Source organism: Sphaeramia orbicularis, chromosome 15, assembly GCF_902148855.1.
Source record: "Sphaeramia orbicularis chromosome 15, fSphaOr1.1, whole genome shotgun sequence".
In the NCBI taxonomy this organism is placed as follows: Eukaryota; Metazoa; Chordata; class Actinopteri; order Kurtiformes; family Apogonidae; genus Sphaeramia; species Sphaeramia orbicularis.
The window spans coordinates 54099341-54119490 of record NC_043971.1 but is presented as its reverse complement, the minus strand read 5'-3'; the positions used below and the strand labels follow the sequence as shown (position 1 = coordinate 54119490).

General features: G+C 39.4%; 1 protein-coding gene across 4 annotated transcripts in view; it reads left to right on the top strand.

Annotated features, from left to right (window-relative positions):
* The first annotated feature begins 5477 nt into the window (after positions 1 to 5477).
* ldb3a (LIM domain binding 3a) overlaps positions 5478 to 20150 on the top strand; it is a 111234-nt gene continuing 96561 nt past the window's right edge. For all 4 annotated transcript variants that reach the window (XM_030155909.1, XM_030155908.1, XM_030155910.1 and 1 more), the window contains exon 1: positions 5478 to 5575. The gene's annotated coding sequence lies outside the window, so the exon portion shown is untranslated. The remainder of the gene's footprint in view (positions 5576 to 20150) is intronic.

The following is a 20150-nucleotide window of genomic DNA, read 5'->3' as shown; positions in this document are numbered from 1 at the left end:
ATTCACATGTGCAAAGAGAGCCAATCGAGAACTTGACTTGTAACCAATGATTTGTCTGTATTTCTGGGTCTTGTAGTGAAAATACTTTGACTTTTCAAATCTGATTACACACACACAAGTTGTTTTACACATTTGCAGATTGTTGTACAGACACACAAATCTCATCATGCATTTACAGATTCATTTACACATTTGCAAATCCGACTGCGCACAGACAGATTGAAATACGGACACTCAACTCTCCACACGCATTTGCAAATAATGCTGCTACAATAATGGCCCCATATCTTCTGTGGTGAGTTGAGTTGGGTTTAGTTAAGATGGGGTACCCCATACACTGCACTGGGTACTGTTTCATGTTACGTACACTAGATTAGTTGATTGGTGCCACCCTCTGTATTTTTATTTTGGGACTAGCAAGGAGGTAGATGTTTTTTTTTGTCCCACCAGTTTCTTTTGGTAGTGCAGGGGTCACCAGTTAGTTTGGTTTTGGTTTGCTGAGTTTTTTTATTTATTTTGGTACCACCTTTGTCCAACTTTACTCACCCGGGGTTACTTGGCTTCATTTTTGTAAACACCTTGTTTAAAGAAAAGCAGCCTTGAATAAACTGGCTTCATTGAGAAACCTCTTCGTCGTATGCTTTTGGAGACTGAAGAGGTGTGATACCCCTCCCTCTCCTGGACACCTTTATATGGGGTGGGGGCTTGGGGGTGTAACAGGCGGTCTGCAAGACTTTGCACCTGTTGTAGTTTGCACAAGCAATCTGAGTAAATCACTCACAAACTGCGGTTCAGCCCCACACAAAATTCTAGATTGCACATGCAAATTAGTACACACAAAATGGGATCTTAGTCGATCTGGCCCATAGTCTGTTCATTTGTACGTGCTCTGATATAAAATCAGTATTCCTCTCACTCTCTTGTGTCGTGGAAAATGATTTGCTGTGTTAAATACATAAATGCAACAAGAAAAGCACTCCTCCACCAAGACAGACCCCCCCCCCCCCCCCGCTGATCACCTGAACATTCATGAAAATTCATCCATAACTTTTTGAGTTATCTTCCTAACAAACCAACAAACAAACAAACAAACAAACAAACAAACCAAAGTGATCACAACACCTCCTGGCGGAGGGAATAAATGGCTCATAAATCACTGTGGTATTTCTGATCCTTCATAAATGTCAAATTCAAAATGTCACGTGTAAAGGCTTCACAGCAGAAACAAAGCTCTGCCCTGTGATAATCTGTATCGAAACATGTAAAGGTACATCCCAATAGTAAACATAAAATATTGTCATGAGTCAATTAAACCTCAAACTGATGCAAAACAGTGACAGGTGGTTCCAGGCACAACAAGCCCCGCCCCTCACATGCATTGTAGCTCATTTTGGCATCGCTCCAGCTGATGTCATCATGTCTGTGTGAGTGCTGGTGTCAGCAGACATAGTCTCCTCAGGACCTGTCAGACATCCTTCATGTCACCACTCCAGCCCCTTCCCTCAGGTCCTCCTCCTCCAACCAGCTCGCCGTGCCCCCTGGGGGGTGGAGCCTTCAGCCGCTCTGCTCCTCAGCTCTAGAACGCCCTCCCACCATCCATCCAGAACTGTGGTTCTCTCCCCACGTTCAAATCCAGACTCAAAACTCACCTTTTTAGAACAGCTGACCCCCATAAGTTCTCCTGTCCATCTAACATCTTCATTCCTATATATAGTAATTCTTCTTTTATCTGTTTATTTCTTTGTATTTTATGGATTGTGTGTTTTATCTTATTGTACAGTGTCCGTGGGTGTCTTGAAAGGCGCTTATAAATAAAATGTATTATTATTATTATTATTATAGACAGCACAGACAAATTTCACCCATTATAAGTAAAGGGGGGGAAATATTTTAATAATTCATATAAAATTTGACCTTTAACCTACTTTTCCCTAAGTGTAATCACATCTATTCTGTGTCACTGGCAGTCTGTAAACCTAATTTGGTATGAATTCAACCAACAGTTTTGCTGCCAAAAATAATAGCCCTTGCCTCCCCTTCAGGGGCAGGATCATAATCAGATGTGAGGTGCTCTGTTGTGACTTGGTAGAATCCAGTGGGTACTTAAACATGTCATGTATGCATGGAACTGCTATCAGGAAAAACAGATATTTTCTCATGCATTGATGCCTTTCATCCACATAAAAAATCTGGTTTGTGTCACCGATAATGATTATTTCTGAAATCTCCGCCCAAAGTGGAGCTTCTGTAGAACTCTGTTGTCGTGCGTACAGGTGCACATGAGGAAACAGTTTTCGGATCCTGAAGATCACAGTGTGTGATTAAACATGCATCGTCATGTGTGCGTCCTTTGTTTATCCAAACTCTGAAGGCACTCTGCTGCATGTTTATCTGGGCTTGTGTAGATGAAAACTTTGCTGAATATGATCTGGTGTATACCATGTTATTATTGAAAATGGAGGTGTGAAATGTCTGTGTCTGTTAATTCAATATTCTTGTATACATGTTCTATTAGTGGATGTATGTTAACTTTAAGCACTGTTACACCATTTTTTCCAATCTTGAAAGAAAGACCAGTGGGTCAAGGGTTTTGCCGTCAAAATAACCATAATTTATTTACACAAAAATGGTAGTATAACCATCAGGGAGCCTACAGCCAAAATAAATAAAAGAACAACATTTGAATTGAGTTACATAATGATAAAAAAAGACATAGATTCTTAACACAAAACAAGAAAAAACACAATAAAATAAGTAGGTTCACAGTCTAGCAGCTACCTGATATTTAAGTCGACTGAATATTTACAATAATTCACAACCGGTTAGCTGACCACATCCCCCAGTTCATCAGGAAGAGTCACTGAAGTAAACACAGGATGACTGAGGTGACTGTAGGTCAGAAGTCACATTATAATAATAATATAGTGAGTCTACATTAAATATGATCATCGTTAATGTGACAGGACTGAGTAGATCAGGATCAGCTTATTTAAAGGAACCGGATACTTTATATAGAATAGAATAGAATAGAATAGAATAGAATAGAATAGAATAGATCTTTATTGTCACTGCCACAGGAACAATGAACATTCATTTTACAGCTCTGTTCTATTTAACAGCAAAAATAATTGACTGTATAAAACAAAAAGACTAAATAAAATGTCACACAAATTACTGAAAAATGTAGCCTAAGCAATGAATGAAAGCTACAAGATAAAGTATTAAATACACATATACTACTACAGGACTACAAAAACTGCTGAACTGTACATAACTCTATACTCTACATGATAAATATATACAACAGATAAGGATATGTACAGGTAATATAGGATAAATGCAAGGTATAGTAGGTTCTGATGTCCATCTATGTCAACAATCATGTGTTTCCTTCAGTAACTCTAACTGGTGAATCAGGAAAAGGCAGAGCTGAACCCACCACTACCTCATCAGCTGTTCGCTGACAAACAGCCCAGTCTGCTGTTAAATCCAAGAGAATAACACCGATTATTACACTGCAACACAGAGAAAGAACATACACCACACAAACATTGTCTTGTGTTTCAGGTTCACTTTAAATGGATTTGGTTGCCTGTTCATATTTTATTAAAAAAAAAAAAAAAAAAAAACTTCAACATGTACTTACAGTAGTGGACACTGTAGCTGAGGAGGTGTTTGGTGTGTGTGGCCTCAGATTTGTGGAGCCAGTCTGTGCCCAATCTCCCCTTCATCCCCAGTCCCCCTACTGACCCTATCTCCCCTTCTGTCCCCAGTCTCCCCTCCATCCCCAGTCTTTCTCTGACTCCCATCTCCCCTTCTGTCCCCAGTCTCCCCTCCATCCCCAGTCTTTCTCTGACTCCCATCTCCCCTTCTGTCCCCAGTCTCCCCTCCATCCCCAGTCTTTCTCTGACTCCCATCTCCCCTTCTGTCCCAGTCTTTCCTCTATCCACTCTGTCCTGGGGCTCCCCCTCTGACCCCGGTCTCCCCTGTCCACTCCTTCTTTGGTCTCCCCTTCATCTATAGTCTCCCTCTATCTCACAGGTGTCAAACATTCAGCCCAGGGGCCAAATCTAGCCCACCAAAGGGTCCAATCTAGCCCACCAAAGGGTCCAATCTGGCCCATGGGATGAATTTGTGAAATGCAACAATTACACTGAAGATGTTAACAATCAGTGGTGTCAAAATCCTTTTAATTCAGGTTCCACATACAGTCTGATTACAGTTACAGTTAGATTTCCAGTGGGTCAGACCAGCAAAATATTATCATAATAACCTATAAATAATGACAACCCTAAATTTTCTTTGTTTTTTTGGTGTAAAAAAGTAAAATTACATGAAAATGTTTACATTACCAAACTACACTTTTACAAAAAACCTGAACAAATATGAACAAACGCAAATGTCTTAAGAAAATTAAATGCAGTTTGACCAATATTCTGCCTGTTACTAAATGTGTAATGCACATGTGTAAATGATAAACTTATAAACCGAGGCAGAATATTGTTAAAATTGCACTTGCTTTTCTTAAGACAATTCCAGTTGTTCATGTTATTCAGATTTTTAAGGAAACTTTGTAGATGTAAACCTGATCATAATAGAATTTTACTTTTTTCACTGTTATTATTTTACTGGTTCAGCCCACTGCAGATCAAACTGGGCTGAATGTGAGCTGCCCACACCAAATTCAAATCATTACTGCTAGCCTCCACAGTTCTGCATGGGTCTGCTCCTACATACTTAGGTGCACTGATAAAAGCTTCTGCTGCCCCATGACCACTCCGCTCCTCTGGGGAACGTAGTCTGGTGGTCCCCAGACCTGGCACAGGCAATCCAGGCTCTGTTCATGGGTCGTTCCACGGTGGTGGAACGTTCTACCAGCACTACCAGAACAGAGGCGTCCCTGCCTGTCTTCAAGAAGCTCCTGCAGACCCAGCTCTGCACAGACCACCTCCTGTCCTAGCACCAGCAGACATTCCATTTGAATTGTATTATTATGCTTATTCTGTTGTTTTTACTTGGTATTTTTATTTCACTGTTTTAATTGTACAGCTATTTTTATGTCTTCTTAATCTATTCTTGTATTTTTAGTCTATAATTTTGCTTTTTAATCTTCTGTATGACTCTGTTAATTGTACAGCTGCTTTATGTCTGTAATCTATTCTTGTATTTTAATTATTTATTTTTTAAGTTTTGGTTTTCCCCTGTAAGTCACTTTGGAAAAAAGTGTCTGCCAAAGGCATAAATGTAAATGTGAATGTGAATGTGGCCCCTGAACGAAAATGAGTTTGACAACCCTGCACTGTCCCCCTCAATCCTGGTCTCCCTCTGTCCCCGGCCTCCCCTCTGTCCCCGGTCTCCTCTCTGTCCCCTCTGTCCCCAGTCTCCCCTCTGTCCCTCAGCCTTTCTCTGCTCCTGTCTCTTTAAATGAAGCCCTGCTAATGAAAATCCACGCTAACCCCCCCCTCCCCCCCCCCCCCCCCCCCCCCCCTCCTCCCCAGGCTCAGGTCGGTCGGTCGGTGGCCGGTTCGTGGCGGTTCAAGGACCCACGGGGACCCACGGGACCCGGGACACACAGGTACTGTCTTCGGAACGGTTCCCACCTGTCCGTGTGCGCGTGCTCGTGTGTGTCACCCGTTAATCCTCCGACGTCAACACGGGAACAAACCGGCAACAAGTGGACCCGGCCCGGCCCGGTCCGGCCCGGCTCCCGAGACCCGGTTCCGTGACCCGGCTTCTGTGACCCGGCTCCCGGCTAGTACCCGGGGTGGTTACCGGCAGGGGTCTGAGCCGGTCCGGGAGGTCCGGGACGGGATCCGGTTCAACAGGTGTCACGAGCTCAGTGTGTTTACAGGATGTGTAGTGTGGCGCGTGGGCGGAGCCAGCGCGAGACCTCCGCCAGGGGGAGGAGCCAACAGCTGCTGTTATTCCAGGCTGCAGTAGGGTCAGTCCTGTAGCTGTTAGCTTATCCAGTTTTACACAGGCTGTAGTTTTAGTGGGATGACTGTGGACTCATACTCCACCTGTTAACCCTTTCATGCACAGTGGTCAGTCCAGTGGTCAGTCCAGTGGTCAGTTGTGCAGCTGTTCTCTTGTATATTCCTGGGTTTGTTGTTTCAGTTCCAGATCAGCCAACACACTGGACTCTTCTGCACCATCCCAAACACTGCAGCTCTGACATGACTGTAACTGTCCTGTTCTAGTTAAACCTGACCTGCACTCACATATGTGAGTGCACATTAATTGCTAATTGTTATTAGACTGTAATTAACCCTTTCATGCATGAATTATGAGAACCTTTTTCAAGATTTTTTTTTTTCCTGAGTGTTTTTATTCCTCTTTAGGCATGAAAAAAACATGCTTGAAGAAAATTTATTTATTAACCTATTTTTCATGGAGTTGCAAAAATGTCCACTCAGCTGGACACCATGCCTTTAATTTTTGAAGCAAAGAAACATGTATTTACTGATATAGTGTGTGAAAACTATGAAATAAAAACATTTTTACTGCAGCTGATCTGATGTTTTCTCATATTTTAACATACTCTAATACTAGGCATCACTCATTTCATGGAGATAATATGCAAAACAAACAAAAACAACTTTTGTTTAAAAAACCCTGTTAATTACAATCTAATAACAATAACAAGCAATTGATTTACACTCAGTCATGTAACTGCAGATCAGGTTTATCTAGAACAGCAAAGTTACAGTAATGGTGTGAATGTCAGTGTATTATGGGGTGGTGCATAAGTGTCCACTGTGTTGGCTGATATGGAACTGAAACAACAAAACCAATAAATATATAAGAGAACAGCTGGAGAACAACTGTCCACTGGAGTGACCACTATGCATGAAAGGATAAACAGGTTTTTTTTTTTAAACAAAAAGTTGTTTTTTTGTTGCATATTATCTGCGTGAGTAATAACTAGTATTACTCTATGTTAGAATGTGAGAAAACATCAGATTTGCGGCATCAAAAATGTTTTTATTTCATAGTTTTCACACAGTATGACAGTAAATTCATGTTTCTTTGCTCCAAAAATATATTTTTTTAAAAATCTGTTCTGTCATTTGTACATATAACCTGTGCTGCTACTCATTCTGTTTGGGTGCTGCCTCTTGGCCAGGTCATTATTGTAAATGAGAATCAGTTCTCAACTAACTTACCTGGTTAAATACAGGTTAAATTTAAAAAAAATAATAAAATAAAACACATGGTTTCCAGCTGAGTGGACATTTTTGTAACTCCATGAAAAATAGGTTCATAAAAAAAATTTCATTCACAGTGTTTTTTTCATGCGTAAAGAAGGAATAAAAACACTCAGGAAAAGAAAAAAATCTTGATTAAAATTCTCATAATTCATGCATGAAAGTGTTAATGACCATAATCACATAATGCTTGATTAACTCAGAGTTTCCAACAATTACAAAACCTAGAAGAATAGGATGTAATATATTGGAACATCTGTGCTTTATTGAGTGATACAGCCACTAATCAATGTATTAGAGAAATTATTCAGACATATTGTTTCCAAACCTGCAGGTTTGAAAACAATATGGTTTGGAAACAGGTTTGGAATAATATTTACAATGACATAGAGTGGAAAAACACTTGGATTCAGTCAAAGAAATTTATTATTACTAATAAGGTACAAGAAGTTCCTTTTAAATTGATCCATCGATGTTATCTGTTAAAGACCTAATCTGGTAAAATAGAAGAAAAATATTGATACTCTTTGTTCTTTTTGCAGCAACACAGAGGAAACAATCTGTTATTTATTTTTTTGGTATTGGACCTACGCACATATATTTTGGATTGATTTAAATAATATAATAAACACCAAAATTGACCCTTCATGTAAATTGAACTTTTAACATATTTTATTTGGCCTTTCACTAACTGATAAAATGAATCCAGAAAAAAAAGATATATTATCAACCTTTTAGTTATTTTTGCCAAATTTCACATTCATTGCTCTAAATTTGCACACCACCGTCCAAACAGTATTAATTTTAAAGCCCATTTCTCCAATTATTTAGACAATTTAAACATCATAAATTCTAAAGCAAATGAAATCAAAAACTATGTCAAGTGTATAATCTTATTTAATTTGTATAATTTCTATTTATACCTCGAGCATATATATATATATATATATATATATATATATATATATATATATATATATATATATATATATATATATACACACACACAGTACAGGCCAAAAGTTTGGACACACCTTCTCATTCTTTGCATTTTCTTTATTTTCATGACTATTTCCATTGTAGATTCTCACTGAAGGCATCAAAACTATGAATGAACACATGTGGAATTATGTACTTAACAAAAAAGTGTGAAATAACTGAAAACATCTCTTATATTCTAGTTTCTTCAAAGTATCCACCCTTAGCTCTGATGACTGCTTTGCACACTCTTGCCATTCTCTTGATGAGCTTCCAGAGGTAGTCACCTGAAATGGTTTCCTAACAGTCTTGAAGAAGTTCCCACAGATGCTTAGCACTTGTTGGCCCTTTTGCCTTCACTCTGTGGTCCAGCTCACCCCAAACCATCTTGATCGGGTTCAGGTCCGGTGACTGTGGAGGCCAGGTCATCTGGCGCAGCACTCCATCACTCTCCTTCTTGGTCAAATATCCCTCACACAGCCTGGAGGTGTGTTTGGGGTCATTGTCCTGTTGAAACATAAATGATGGTCCAACTAAACGCAGACCGGATGGAATGGCATGTCACTTCAGGATGCTGTGGTAGCCATGCTGATTCAGGTTGCCTTCAATCTTGAATAAATCCCCAACAGCGTCACCAGCAAAGCACCCCCACACCATCACACCTCCCCCTCCATGCTTCACGGTGGGAACCAGGCATGTAGCATCCATCCGTTCACCTTTTCTGCGTCACACAAAGACACGGCGGTTGGATCCAAAGATCTGAAATTTGGACTCATCAGACCAAAGCACAGATTTCCACTGGTCTAATGTCCATTCCTTGGGTTTCTTGGCCCAAATAAATCTCTTGTGTTTGTTGCCTCTCCTGAGCAGTGGTTTCCTAGCAGCTGTTTGACCATGAAGGCCTGATTCACGCAGTCTCCTCTTAACAGTTGTTGTAGAGATGTGTCTGCTGCTAGAGCTCTGTGTGGTATTCATCTGGTCTCTAATCTGAGCTGCTGTTAATTTGCGATTTCTGAGGCTGGTGACTCAGATGAACTTATCTTCAGCATCAGAGGTGACTCTTGGTCTTCCTTTCCTGGGGCGGTCCTCATGTGAGCCAGTTTCGTTGGAGCGCTTGATGGTTTTTGCGACTGCACTTGGGGACACATTCAAAGTTTTTGAAATTTTCTAGACTGACTGACCTTCATTTCTTAAAGTAATGATGGCCACTCGTTTGTCTTTACTTAGCTGATTGGTTCTCGCCATAATATGCATTCTAACAGTTGTCCAATAGGGCTGTCAGCTGTGCATCAACCTGACTTCTGCACAACACAACTGATGGTCCCAACCCCATCAATAAGGCAAGAAATTCCACTAAGTAACCCTGACAAGGCACAGCTATGAAGTGGAAACCATTTCAGGTGACTACCTCTGGAAGCTCATCAAGAGAATGCCAAGGGTGTGCAAGGCAGTCATCAGAGCTAAGGGTGGATACTTTGAAGAAACTAGAATATAAGAGATGTTTTCAGTTATTTCACACTTTTTTGTTAAGTACATAATTCCACATGTGTTCATTCATAGTTTTGATGCCTTCAGTGAGAATCTACAATGAAAATAGTCATGAAAATAAAGAAAATGCAAAGAATGAGAAGGTGTGTCCAAACTTTTGGCCTGTACTGTGTGTATATATATATATAAATATATAAATATATATATATATATATATATATATATATATATATATATATATATATATATATATATATATATATATACAGGGTGGGGAAGCAAAATGTACAACATTTTGAGGCAGGGATTGAAAGACAGTGTATGACCAATTAGTTTATTGAAAGTCATGAGAATTTATTTGCCACAAGAAAATTGACATAATAGAAAATGTTTTTATTCTATGTGTCCTCCTTCTTTCTCAATAACTGCCTTCACACGCTTCTTGAAACTTGCACAAGTGTTCCTCAAATATTGGGGTGACAACTTCTCCCATTCTTCTTTAATAATATCTTTAAGAAAGTCCACATTGCTGTGTGATGTTCTATTGGTAGCATGTTCTAAAACGCCCCAAACAGCAGAATCCAGAGGGTTTAGATCTGGGCTAGAAAGCGGCCATAAACATGATTCCCAAAAATTGCTAAAGTTGGATTTGTTGCTGTTGTCAACAAGTGTTTTGGTGTTCTTGTGTAAGATTTTAACTTCAAATCATGTTTTACTGCATTTCTAACGGTCTTGTTGTCTACCTCAAGTTCAGTTGCCATTTTTCTCATGGACTTGGTTGGATCCTTTAGGATTTTGGATTTGAGAGCTTTAATAAAAGCTTTGGTACGTTTTTTGTTGCTTCCTCCACTTCCAGACTTTCTGGTAATAGTTTTGCTCATAGTCATTCTCTTCTTTCCATTATAAACAGTCTTTATGGACACTCCAACTATTTTTGAAATCTCCTTTGGTGTGACGAGTGCATTCAGCAAATCACACACTCTTTGACGTTTGCTTTCCTGATTACTCATATGGGCAAAAGTTTCTGAAAAGGTATGGATAATAGTGTTAGGTATGATTATGACATCAGTATATGTTTGGGTTCAAAACAACTGATGTATTGCCTGCTGAGAAAAAACAACTAAATGTTCATTGGAAATTTTGCTTCCCCACCCTGTGTGTATATATATATATCTATATCTATATCTATATCTATATCTATCTATCTATCTATCTATCTATCTATCTATCTATCTATCTATATATATATATATATATATATATATAGTATATAGTATATTGTATATGTATGTATTGCATACATTGTTCAAATTAAAAAAAAAAAAACAGAATATAAAGTAATGCACTTCCTGGATTTAACAAATCAAACAGTGCAGATCCATAATAATAATAATAATAATAATAATAATAATAATAATAATAATAATAATAATAATAATAATAATAATAATAATAATAATCCATAATTCTTGAACTGACCAATATCATTCAGCTGCAACAAGCTCTTGAGCCCAAACTGATGAACCAACTTCTCTACTTTACAACATTGTTTGTTTTATTATAGTACAACAGTCACACATCCCTGAAAAACAAGACATTATGATAATAAATCTGACTGAGAGTAAGATCAAGTTCAAGTAAATAAGGAGAACGCATGATCAAAATATAAGTGACTGTAAAAATGCAGAGATTCTAATCAGACGAACTCATGAAACCACAGAAAACGACAGGAAAACTGTTGAATGCACCTGCATTTTATGAAGGATGAATAAAATAGGATTCACATCAAGGAGTGTGATTCAACCTCAAAGGATTTGGAAGATTATGAAAATGAAACTCACTTCTTCTTCTTCTTCTGTCGTCTTCTTCTTCTTCTTCTCCTTCTCTTTTGTCAGCTCTTCCGTCTTTGTCGTGTTCTTTATTGTCTTCTTCCTCTTCTTTGTCAACTTCTTTTGTCTTCTTCTTCTGTCGTCTTCTTCTTTTGTCGTTCTTCTTCTTTTGTCTTCTTCTTTTGTCTTCTTCTGTCGTCTTCTTCTGTCTTCTTCTTCTGTCGTCTTCTTCTGTCGTCTTCTTCTGTCGTCTTCTTCTTTGTCGTCTTCTTCTGTCTTCTTCTGTCGTCTTCTTCTTTTGTCGTCTTCTTATTCTGTCGTCTTCTGTCGTCTTATTCTGTCGTCTTCTTCTGTCGTCTTCTTCTTTGTTGTCTTTCTCTTTTGTCGTCTTCTTCTGTCGTCTTCTTCTTCTTTTGTCTTCTTCTGTCGTCTTCTTCTTTTGTTGTCTTTTCTTTTGTCATCTTCTTCTGTCGTCTTCTTCTGTCGTCTTCTTCTTCTTTTGTCTTCTTCTGTCGTCTTCTTCTGTCATCTTCTTCTGTCATCTTCTTCTTTTGTCGTCTTCTTCTGTCGTCTTCTTCTTTTGTCGTCTTCTTCTTTTGTCGTCTTCTTCTGTCGTCTTCTTCTTTGTTGTCTTCTTCTTTGTCGTCTTCTTCTGTCGTCTTCTTCTTCTTTTGTCTTCTTCTGTCGTCTTCTTTTGTTGTCTTCTTCTTTGTCGTCTTCTTCTGTCGTCTTCTTCTGTCGTCTTCTTCTTCTTTTGTCTTCTTCTTTTGTCTTCTTCTGTCATCTTCTGTCGTCTTCTTCTTTTGTCGTCTTCTTCTTTTGTCGTCTTCTTCTGTCGTCTTCTTCTTTTGTTGTCTTCTTCTTTTGTCGTCTTCTTCTGTCGTCTTCTTCTTCTTTTGTCTTCTTCTGTCGTCTTCTTTTGTTGTCTTCTTCTTTTGTCGTCTTCTTCTGTCGTCTTCTTCTGTCGTCTTCTTCTTCTTTTGTCTTCTTCTGTCGTCTTCTTCTGTCATCTTCTTCTGTCATCTTCTTCTTTTGTCGTCTTCTTCTTCTGTCGTCTTCTTCTGTCGTCTTCTTCTTTTGTCATCTTCTTCTTCTGTCGTCTTCTTCTGTCGTCTTCTTCTTTTGTTGTCTTCTTCTTTTGTCGTCTTCTTCTGTCGTCTTCTTCTTCTTTTGTCTTCTTCTGTCGTCTTCTTCTGTCATCTTCTTCTGTCGTCTTCTTCTTTTGTCGTCTTCTTCTGTCGTCTTCTTCTTCTTCTGTCTTCTTCTTCTGTCGTCTTCTTCTGTCGTCTTCTTCTTTTGTTGTCTTCTTCTTCTGTCGTCTTCTTCTGTCGTCTTCTTCTTCTTTTGTCTTCTTCTGTCGTCTTCTTCTTTTGTTGTCTTCTTCTTTTGTCGTCTTCTTCTGTCGTCTTCTTCTGTCGTCTTCTTCTGTCGTCTTCTTCTTCTTTTGTCTTCTTCTGTTGTCTTCTTCTGTCATCTTCTTCTGTCGTTCTTTTTCTTTGTCGTCTTCTTCTGTCTTCTTCTGTCGTCTTCTTCTTTTGTCGTCTTCTTCTGTCTTCTTCTGTCTTCTTCTGTCGTCTTCTTCTTTTGTCGTCTTCTTCTTCTGTCGTCTTCTTCTGTCGTCTTCTTCTTCTTTTGTCTTCTTCTGTCGTCTTCTTCTGTCGTCTTCTTCTGTCTTCTTCTTTTGTCGTCTTCTTTTGTCGTCTTCTTCTGTCTTCTTCTTCTGTCGTCTTCTTCTTTTGTCGTCTTCTTCTGTCGTCTTCTTCTTTTGTCATCTTCTTCTTCTGTCGTCTTCTTCTGTCGTCTTCTTCTTTTGTTGTCTTCTTCTTCTGTCGTCTTCTTCTGTCGTCTTCTTCTGTCGTCTTCTTCTTTTGTCGTCTTCTTCTGTCTTCTTTTGTCATCTTCTTCTGTCGTCTTCTTCTTTTGTCGTCTTCTTCTGTCTTCTTTTGTCATCTTTTTCTGTCTTCTTCTGTCTTCTTTTGTCGTCTTCTTCTGTCGTCTTCTTCTTTTGTCATCTTCTTCTGTCGTCTTCTTCTTTTGTCGTCTTCTTCTGTCTTCTTCTGTCTTCTTCTGTCGTCTTCTTCTTCTGTCGTCTTCTTCTTTTGTCGTCTTCTTCTGTCTTCTTCTGTCGTCTTCTTCTTTTGTCGTCTTCTGCTTCTGTCGTCTTCTTCTGTCGTCTTCTTCTTGTTGTTGTCTTCTTCTTGTTGTCGTCTTCTTTCGTCTGCATTCTTCTGTCGTCTTCTTCTTCTTTTGTCTTCTTGCTGTCGTTTTCTTCTGTCATCTTCTTCTGTCGTCTTCTTCTTTTGTCGTCTCTCTTCTGTCTTCTTCTGTCGCTTCTTTTGTCGTCTTCTTCTTCTGGTCGTCTTCTTCTCTTTTGTCTTCTTCTGTCATCTTCTTCTGTTCTTCTTCTCTCTTCTTGTCGTCTTCTTCTTTGTCGTCTTCTTCTGTCGTCTTCTTCTGTCGTCTTCTGCGTCTTCTCTTCTTTGTCGTCTTCTTTTGTCGTCTTCTTCTGTCGTCTTCTTCTTCTTTTGTCTTCTTCTGTCGTCTTCTTCTGTCATCTTCTTCTGTCGTCTTCTTCTTTTGTCGTCTTCTTTTGTCGTCTTCTTCTTTTGTCGTCTTCTTCTGTCTTCTTCTGTCGTCTTCTTCTTCTGTCGTCTTCTTCTTTTGTCATCTTCTTCTTCTGTTGTCTTCTTCTTTTGTCGTCTTCTTCTGTCGTCTCTCTTTTTTTCGTCTTCTTCTTTTGTCGTCTTCTTCTTTTGTGTCGTCTTCTTTTGTCATCTTCTTCTGTCTTCTCTGTCTTCTTTTGTCGTCTTCTTCGTCGTCTCTTCTTTTGTCGTCTTCTTCTGTCTTCTTCGTTCTTCTGTCTTCTTCTCTGTCGTCTTCTTCTTTTGTCGTCTTCTTCTGTCTTCTTTTGTCATCTTCTTCTGTCTTCTTCTGTCTTCTTCTGTCTTCTTTTGTCGTCTTCTTCTGTCGTCTTCTTCTTTGTCGTCTTCTTTCTTCTTCTTCTTCTTTTTTGTCGTCTTCTTCTGTCGTCTTCTTCTTTTGTCGTCTTCTTCTGTCTTCTTCTGTCATCTTCTTCTTCTGTCGTCTTCTTCTTTTGTCGTCTTCTTCTGTCTTCTTTTGTCATCTTCTTCTGTCGTCTTCCTTCTTTTGTCGTCTTCTTTTGTCGTCTTCTTCTTTTGTCGTCTTCTTCTTTTTGTCGTCTTCTTTGTCGTCTTCTCTGTCTTCTTTTGTCATCTCTTCTGTCGTCTTCTTCTTCTGTCGTCTTCTTCTTTTGTCGTCTTCTTTTGTCGTCTTCTTCTTTTGTCATCTTCTTCTGTCTTCTTCTGTCTTCTTTTGTCGTCTCTTCTCTGTCGTCTTCTTCTTTTGTCGTCTTCTTCTGTCGTCTTCTTCTTTTGTCTTCTTCTTCTTCTTGTTTCATCTTCTTCTGTCGTCTTCTTCTTTTGGTCTGTCTTCTTTGTCGTCTCTTCTTCTTTTGTCGTCTTCTTTTGTCATCGTCTTCTTCCTTCTGTCTTCTTTTGTCGTCTTCTTCTGTCGTCTTCTTCTTTTGTCGTCTTCTTCTGTCTTCTTCTGTCGTCTTCTTCTTTTGTCGTCTTCTTTTGTCATCTTCTTCTGTCTTCTTTTGTCGTCTTTTGTCGTCTTCGTCTGTCGTCTTCATCTGTCATCTTCTTTTGTTGTCTTCTTTTGTCGTCTTCTTCTCTTTTCGTCTTCTTCTGTCTTCTTTTGTCGTCTTCTTCTTGTGTCGTCTTCTTCTTTTGTTATCTTCTTCTTTTGTCATCTTTTGTCGTCTTCTTCTCTTTTCGTCTTCTTCTTCTGTCTTCTTCTGTCGTCTTCTTCTGTCGTCTTCTTCTGTCGTCTTCTTTTGTCGTCTTCTTCTGTCGTCTTCTTTTGTCGTCTTCTTTTGTCGTCTTCTTTTGTCGTCTTCTTCTTTTGTCGTCTTCTTCTTTTTCGTTTCTTCTCACTCCCTCCGTCCTTTGACCTGCTTCAAACAGAGCATCTTCATCTGTCTGCTCATCTTTCTTCTTTTATTGGTGTGAAAGGTCATATAAAGAACGTTCATGCTTTTCAGTTAAATCAGCACTCATCCCTCTATAAATGTCACTTTAGATATGAGTGTGTGTACAATTATGATTATGGACTGAGCTGAACTTTTCTGAATTCAGAGTGAACTTTAACAGTGACGGTAACGTCTATCACCTCAGATCCACTCAGCTCTACTGTTCCAATATTCAGTGTGACCCCAGAGACATGAAAACAGTGACTGAAGTATCTTAGAGAGCAGTCTTTGCGTACTTCTCTCAAATGCTTTTAGACCTAAATCCATTTCTTTTTCACATATTAGAAGGAGGTTGACGCTCTGCCATCCACTGTGGGATTTTTCAGTTCAGTTGTAGCAGCAGCAGTGGTATGCATGAACTCACTCTAACTCAGTGTGTCACTTATGGATGTGACTTTGGCTCCATGATGAGGTGATACAAAGCTTTGGAAGTTGTTGTATTTTCAGCTCAGTTGCTTTAACCCACAGGTGTCAAACATGCGGCCCAAGGGCCAAATCCGGCCCGCCAAAGGCTTCAACCTGGTCCATGGGATGAATTTGTGAAATGCAAAAATCACACTGAAAATATTAACGATCAAAGATGTTAAAATCATTTTAGGTCAGTTCAATCTAAAGTGGTTCAGACCAGTAAAATACTATCATAATAACCTATGAATAATGAAAGCTGCTAATTTTTCTCTTTGTTTTAGTATAAAAAAAAGTTACATTTCACAAAAATGTTTATATTTACAGACTAGCCTTTTACAAAAAATGTGAATAACCTGAAATGTCTTAAGAGAAGTATGTGAAATTTTAATAATATTCTCCCTGCTATTAAATGTTGTGTGTATTTGTAGATAAACTGTGATCTGTGCGTTGTCATGCACATGTATAAATTATAAACTAAGGCATAATATTGTTAACATTGCACTTTGAATTTTCAGGTTGTTAATATTTGTTCATGTTATGTTCAAGTACAGTCTGTAGATTTAAACATTTTCATTACAGAATTTTACTTTTTCACTCAAAAGTTCTTATCCTTTTATATATATTATTATAGTAGTCTGGCCCACTTCATATCATACTAGGCTGTATGTGGCCCCTGAACTAAAATGAGTTTGACACCCCTGATTTAATGCTTATATCCTCCTCAAATTTACAAATTTTCTGGACAGCAAAAATTTACATGCACAAAAAGATGCTATAAAATCATCATACGTCAATAGTTTTGGGGGCTTTTTTTCAATAAATCTCCTAAACAACTTGAATTATATATAACAACTAGAAAAGCACTCAGAGAGCACGGACCTCTGCCATGGCAGGTCACAAATTTAATCATTTGTTCCTTGTGCCAGTATCAACATTTCCAGAAATTTTCATCCAAATCCGTCCATAACTTTTTGAGTTATCTTGCACACAGACAGACAGACAGACAGACAGACAGACAGACACACAGACACACAGACAGACACACAGACACACAGACAGACACACAGACACACAGACAGACACACAGACACACACACAGACACACAGACACACAGACACACAGACACACAGACAAACAGACAGACAGACAGACAGACACACAGACAGACAGACAGACACACAGACACACAGACAGACACACAGACACACAGACAGACACACAGACACACACACAGACACACAGACACACAGACACACAGACACACAGACAGACACACAGACACACAGACAGACACACAGACAGACACACAGACACACAGACAGGCAGACACACAGACAGACAGACAGACAGACACACAGACACACAGACAAACAGACAGACAGACAGACAGACACACAGACAGACAGACAGACACACAGACAGACACACAGACACACACACAGGCAGACACACAGACAGACAGACAGACAGACAGACAGACAGACACACAGACAAACAGACAGACAGACAGACACACACACAGACAGACAGACAGACACACAGACAAACAGACAGACAGACAGACACACAGACAGACAGACAGACAGACAGACAGACACACACACAGGCAGACACACAGACAGACAGACAGACACACAGACAAACAGACAGACAGACAGACACACAGACAGACAGACAGACAGACAGACACACAGACACACAGACACACACACAGGCAGACACACAGACACACAGACCACAGACAGACACACAGACAGACACACAGACAGACAGACAGACAGACAGACACACAGACAGACAGACACACAGACACACACACAGGCAGACACACAGACAGACAGACAGACACACACACAGACACACAGACACACACACAGACAGACACACAGACAGACAGACACACAGACACACAGACACACAGACAGACAGACACACAGACAGACACACAGACACACAGGCAGACACACAGACAGACAGACAGACAGACACACACACAGACACACAGACACACACACAGACAGACACACACACAGGCAGACACACAGACAGACAGACAGACAGACACACAGACAAACAGACAGACAGACAGACAGACACACAGACAGACAGACAGACAGACAGACACACAGACAGACAGACACACAGACACACAGACAGACACACAGACAGACACACAGACAGACACACAGACACACACACAGGCAGACACACAGACAGACAGACACACAGACAGACAGACAGACAGACAGACACACACACAGACACACACACAGGCAGACACACAGACAGACAGACACACAGACACACAGACAGACACACAGACAGACACACAGACACACACACAGGCAGACACACAGACAGACAGACACACAGACAGACAGACACACACACAGACAGACACACACACAGACAGACAGACAGACACACAGACACACAGACAGACAGACAGACACACAGACAGACAGACAGACAGACACACAGACAGACAGACAGACGCCGGCAAAAACATAATCTCCTTGGCGGAGGTAAAAACCCAAAACATTTGTTATTGTCTGTATGATAAATAGTAGTGGGATGGCACATTGGTAGTGATTAGAGTCTTGGATATGTCAAAGATTAGCAACAAAACGGATTTGATTGCATTAGTATTTTTTATGTAGTGTCAAATCCTCCCTCACACACTTTCAGGGCCAAAAGTGCCTCTTTGACTTCCATTAAAACCAGATTTTTTAATTTCACTGCCATTTCAGTTTATAATAAATATTTCATTATTAAGTAAAACAAGAAATTATTGACTTTGTTTGTGTTTAAACTACAATGTAATGAACTATGGAGAGCTGTAGATCGCAATAAGGATATTTCTGAACATCTTATTGGCTAACTAGATGTGGCAGGCTGGGGCGCCAATGGGGGGGGGCGGTAAACATGATTCATGGGGCCCAGCATTTGTGGGGCCCATAGAGCAGTGGAGGGGGTCCAGTGGATACTAGGGCTGTGTATCGGCAAGAATCTGGTGATACAATACAAATCACAATACTAGGATCACAATACAATATATCGCAATATATTGTGATACTGTTAAAAAGGCAATTTTTTGTTTGTTTGGTTTTTTTTGTTATTGTTTCCTTGAAGAATTTAATTACACCAGAAATATGCACAAATACTAAGCTCATTTTTATTTGCTCAGAACAGGCTCTAATGCTATATCACAAAATTTTTCAGTTAAAACTTAAATTCTGTTATACAGACATTACAGTTTAAGATCCTGTTCAAATGTTCGTATTCTATTAGTTCAGAACTAACATGAAAACATTATTTTTGTGCAATCCCAACAAAGGAACTCTACATTATTTCATTAAAGAGTGTTAGATAATAATAAATAAAATATAAACAGAAAACAAAGATGAATCTCCACAGTATCTGCATTTGAGCAAATACCTAAAAATATTGATACAGCACTTCTTAATATCGATACAGTATTGTGAAATGAAATATTGCGATATATTGCAAAACCGATATTTTCTTACACCCCTAGTGGATACAGGCCAGAAGTTGTGAAAATTTCGTCTAAGATCTGCTGTATAAGAGAGGCATAGAAGTCAGGAGTCGGACGTTGAAAGCATGTTAAGTTTCAGTTTTGTTTTCACGCTAGTGCAAGTGACGTTACGTATGGACCCCCCCACACACACGCTCCAACAGACTGACAGGATACTACATTTTTTGTAAGGGTCCACAGCATTTACCTTTCATGGGGCCCACAGTTGGTAGCAGCGGCCCTGGTGGCAGGTTATCCCCAAACTGATCCTTCTGACCAGCTGGTTTGACTCTTCTTTCCTTCTTCAGATATACTTCTTGCTGAAGGCTCATATTGTCTAAAAGTGAAGTTTATGATGTCGAGTTGTGGAATTTTTGTCACGTCAACATAACTCCATTTTCAAAAGCAGGGCTGTCAAACTCCTGTTAGTTCAGTTCCACATTCAGCCCAGTTTGATCTGCAGTGGGCCAGACCAGTCAAATAATAACAGTGAAAAAAGGAAAATTCTATTCTGATCAGGTTTACATCTACAAAGTTTCTTTAAAAATCTGAATAACATGAACAACTTGAATTGTCTTAAGAAAAACAAGTGCAATTTTAACAATATTCTGCCTCGGTTTATCAGTTTATCATGTACACATGTGCATTA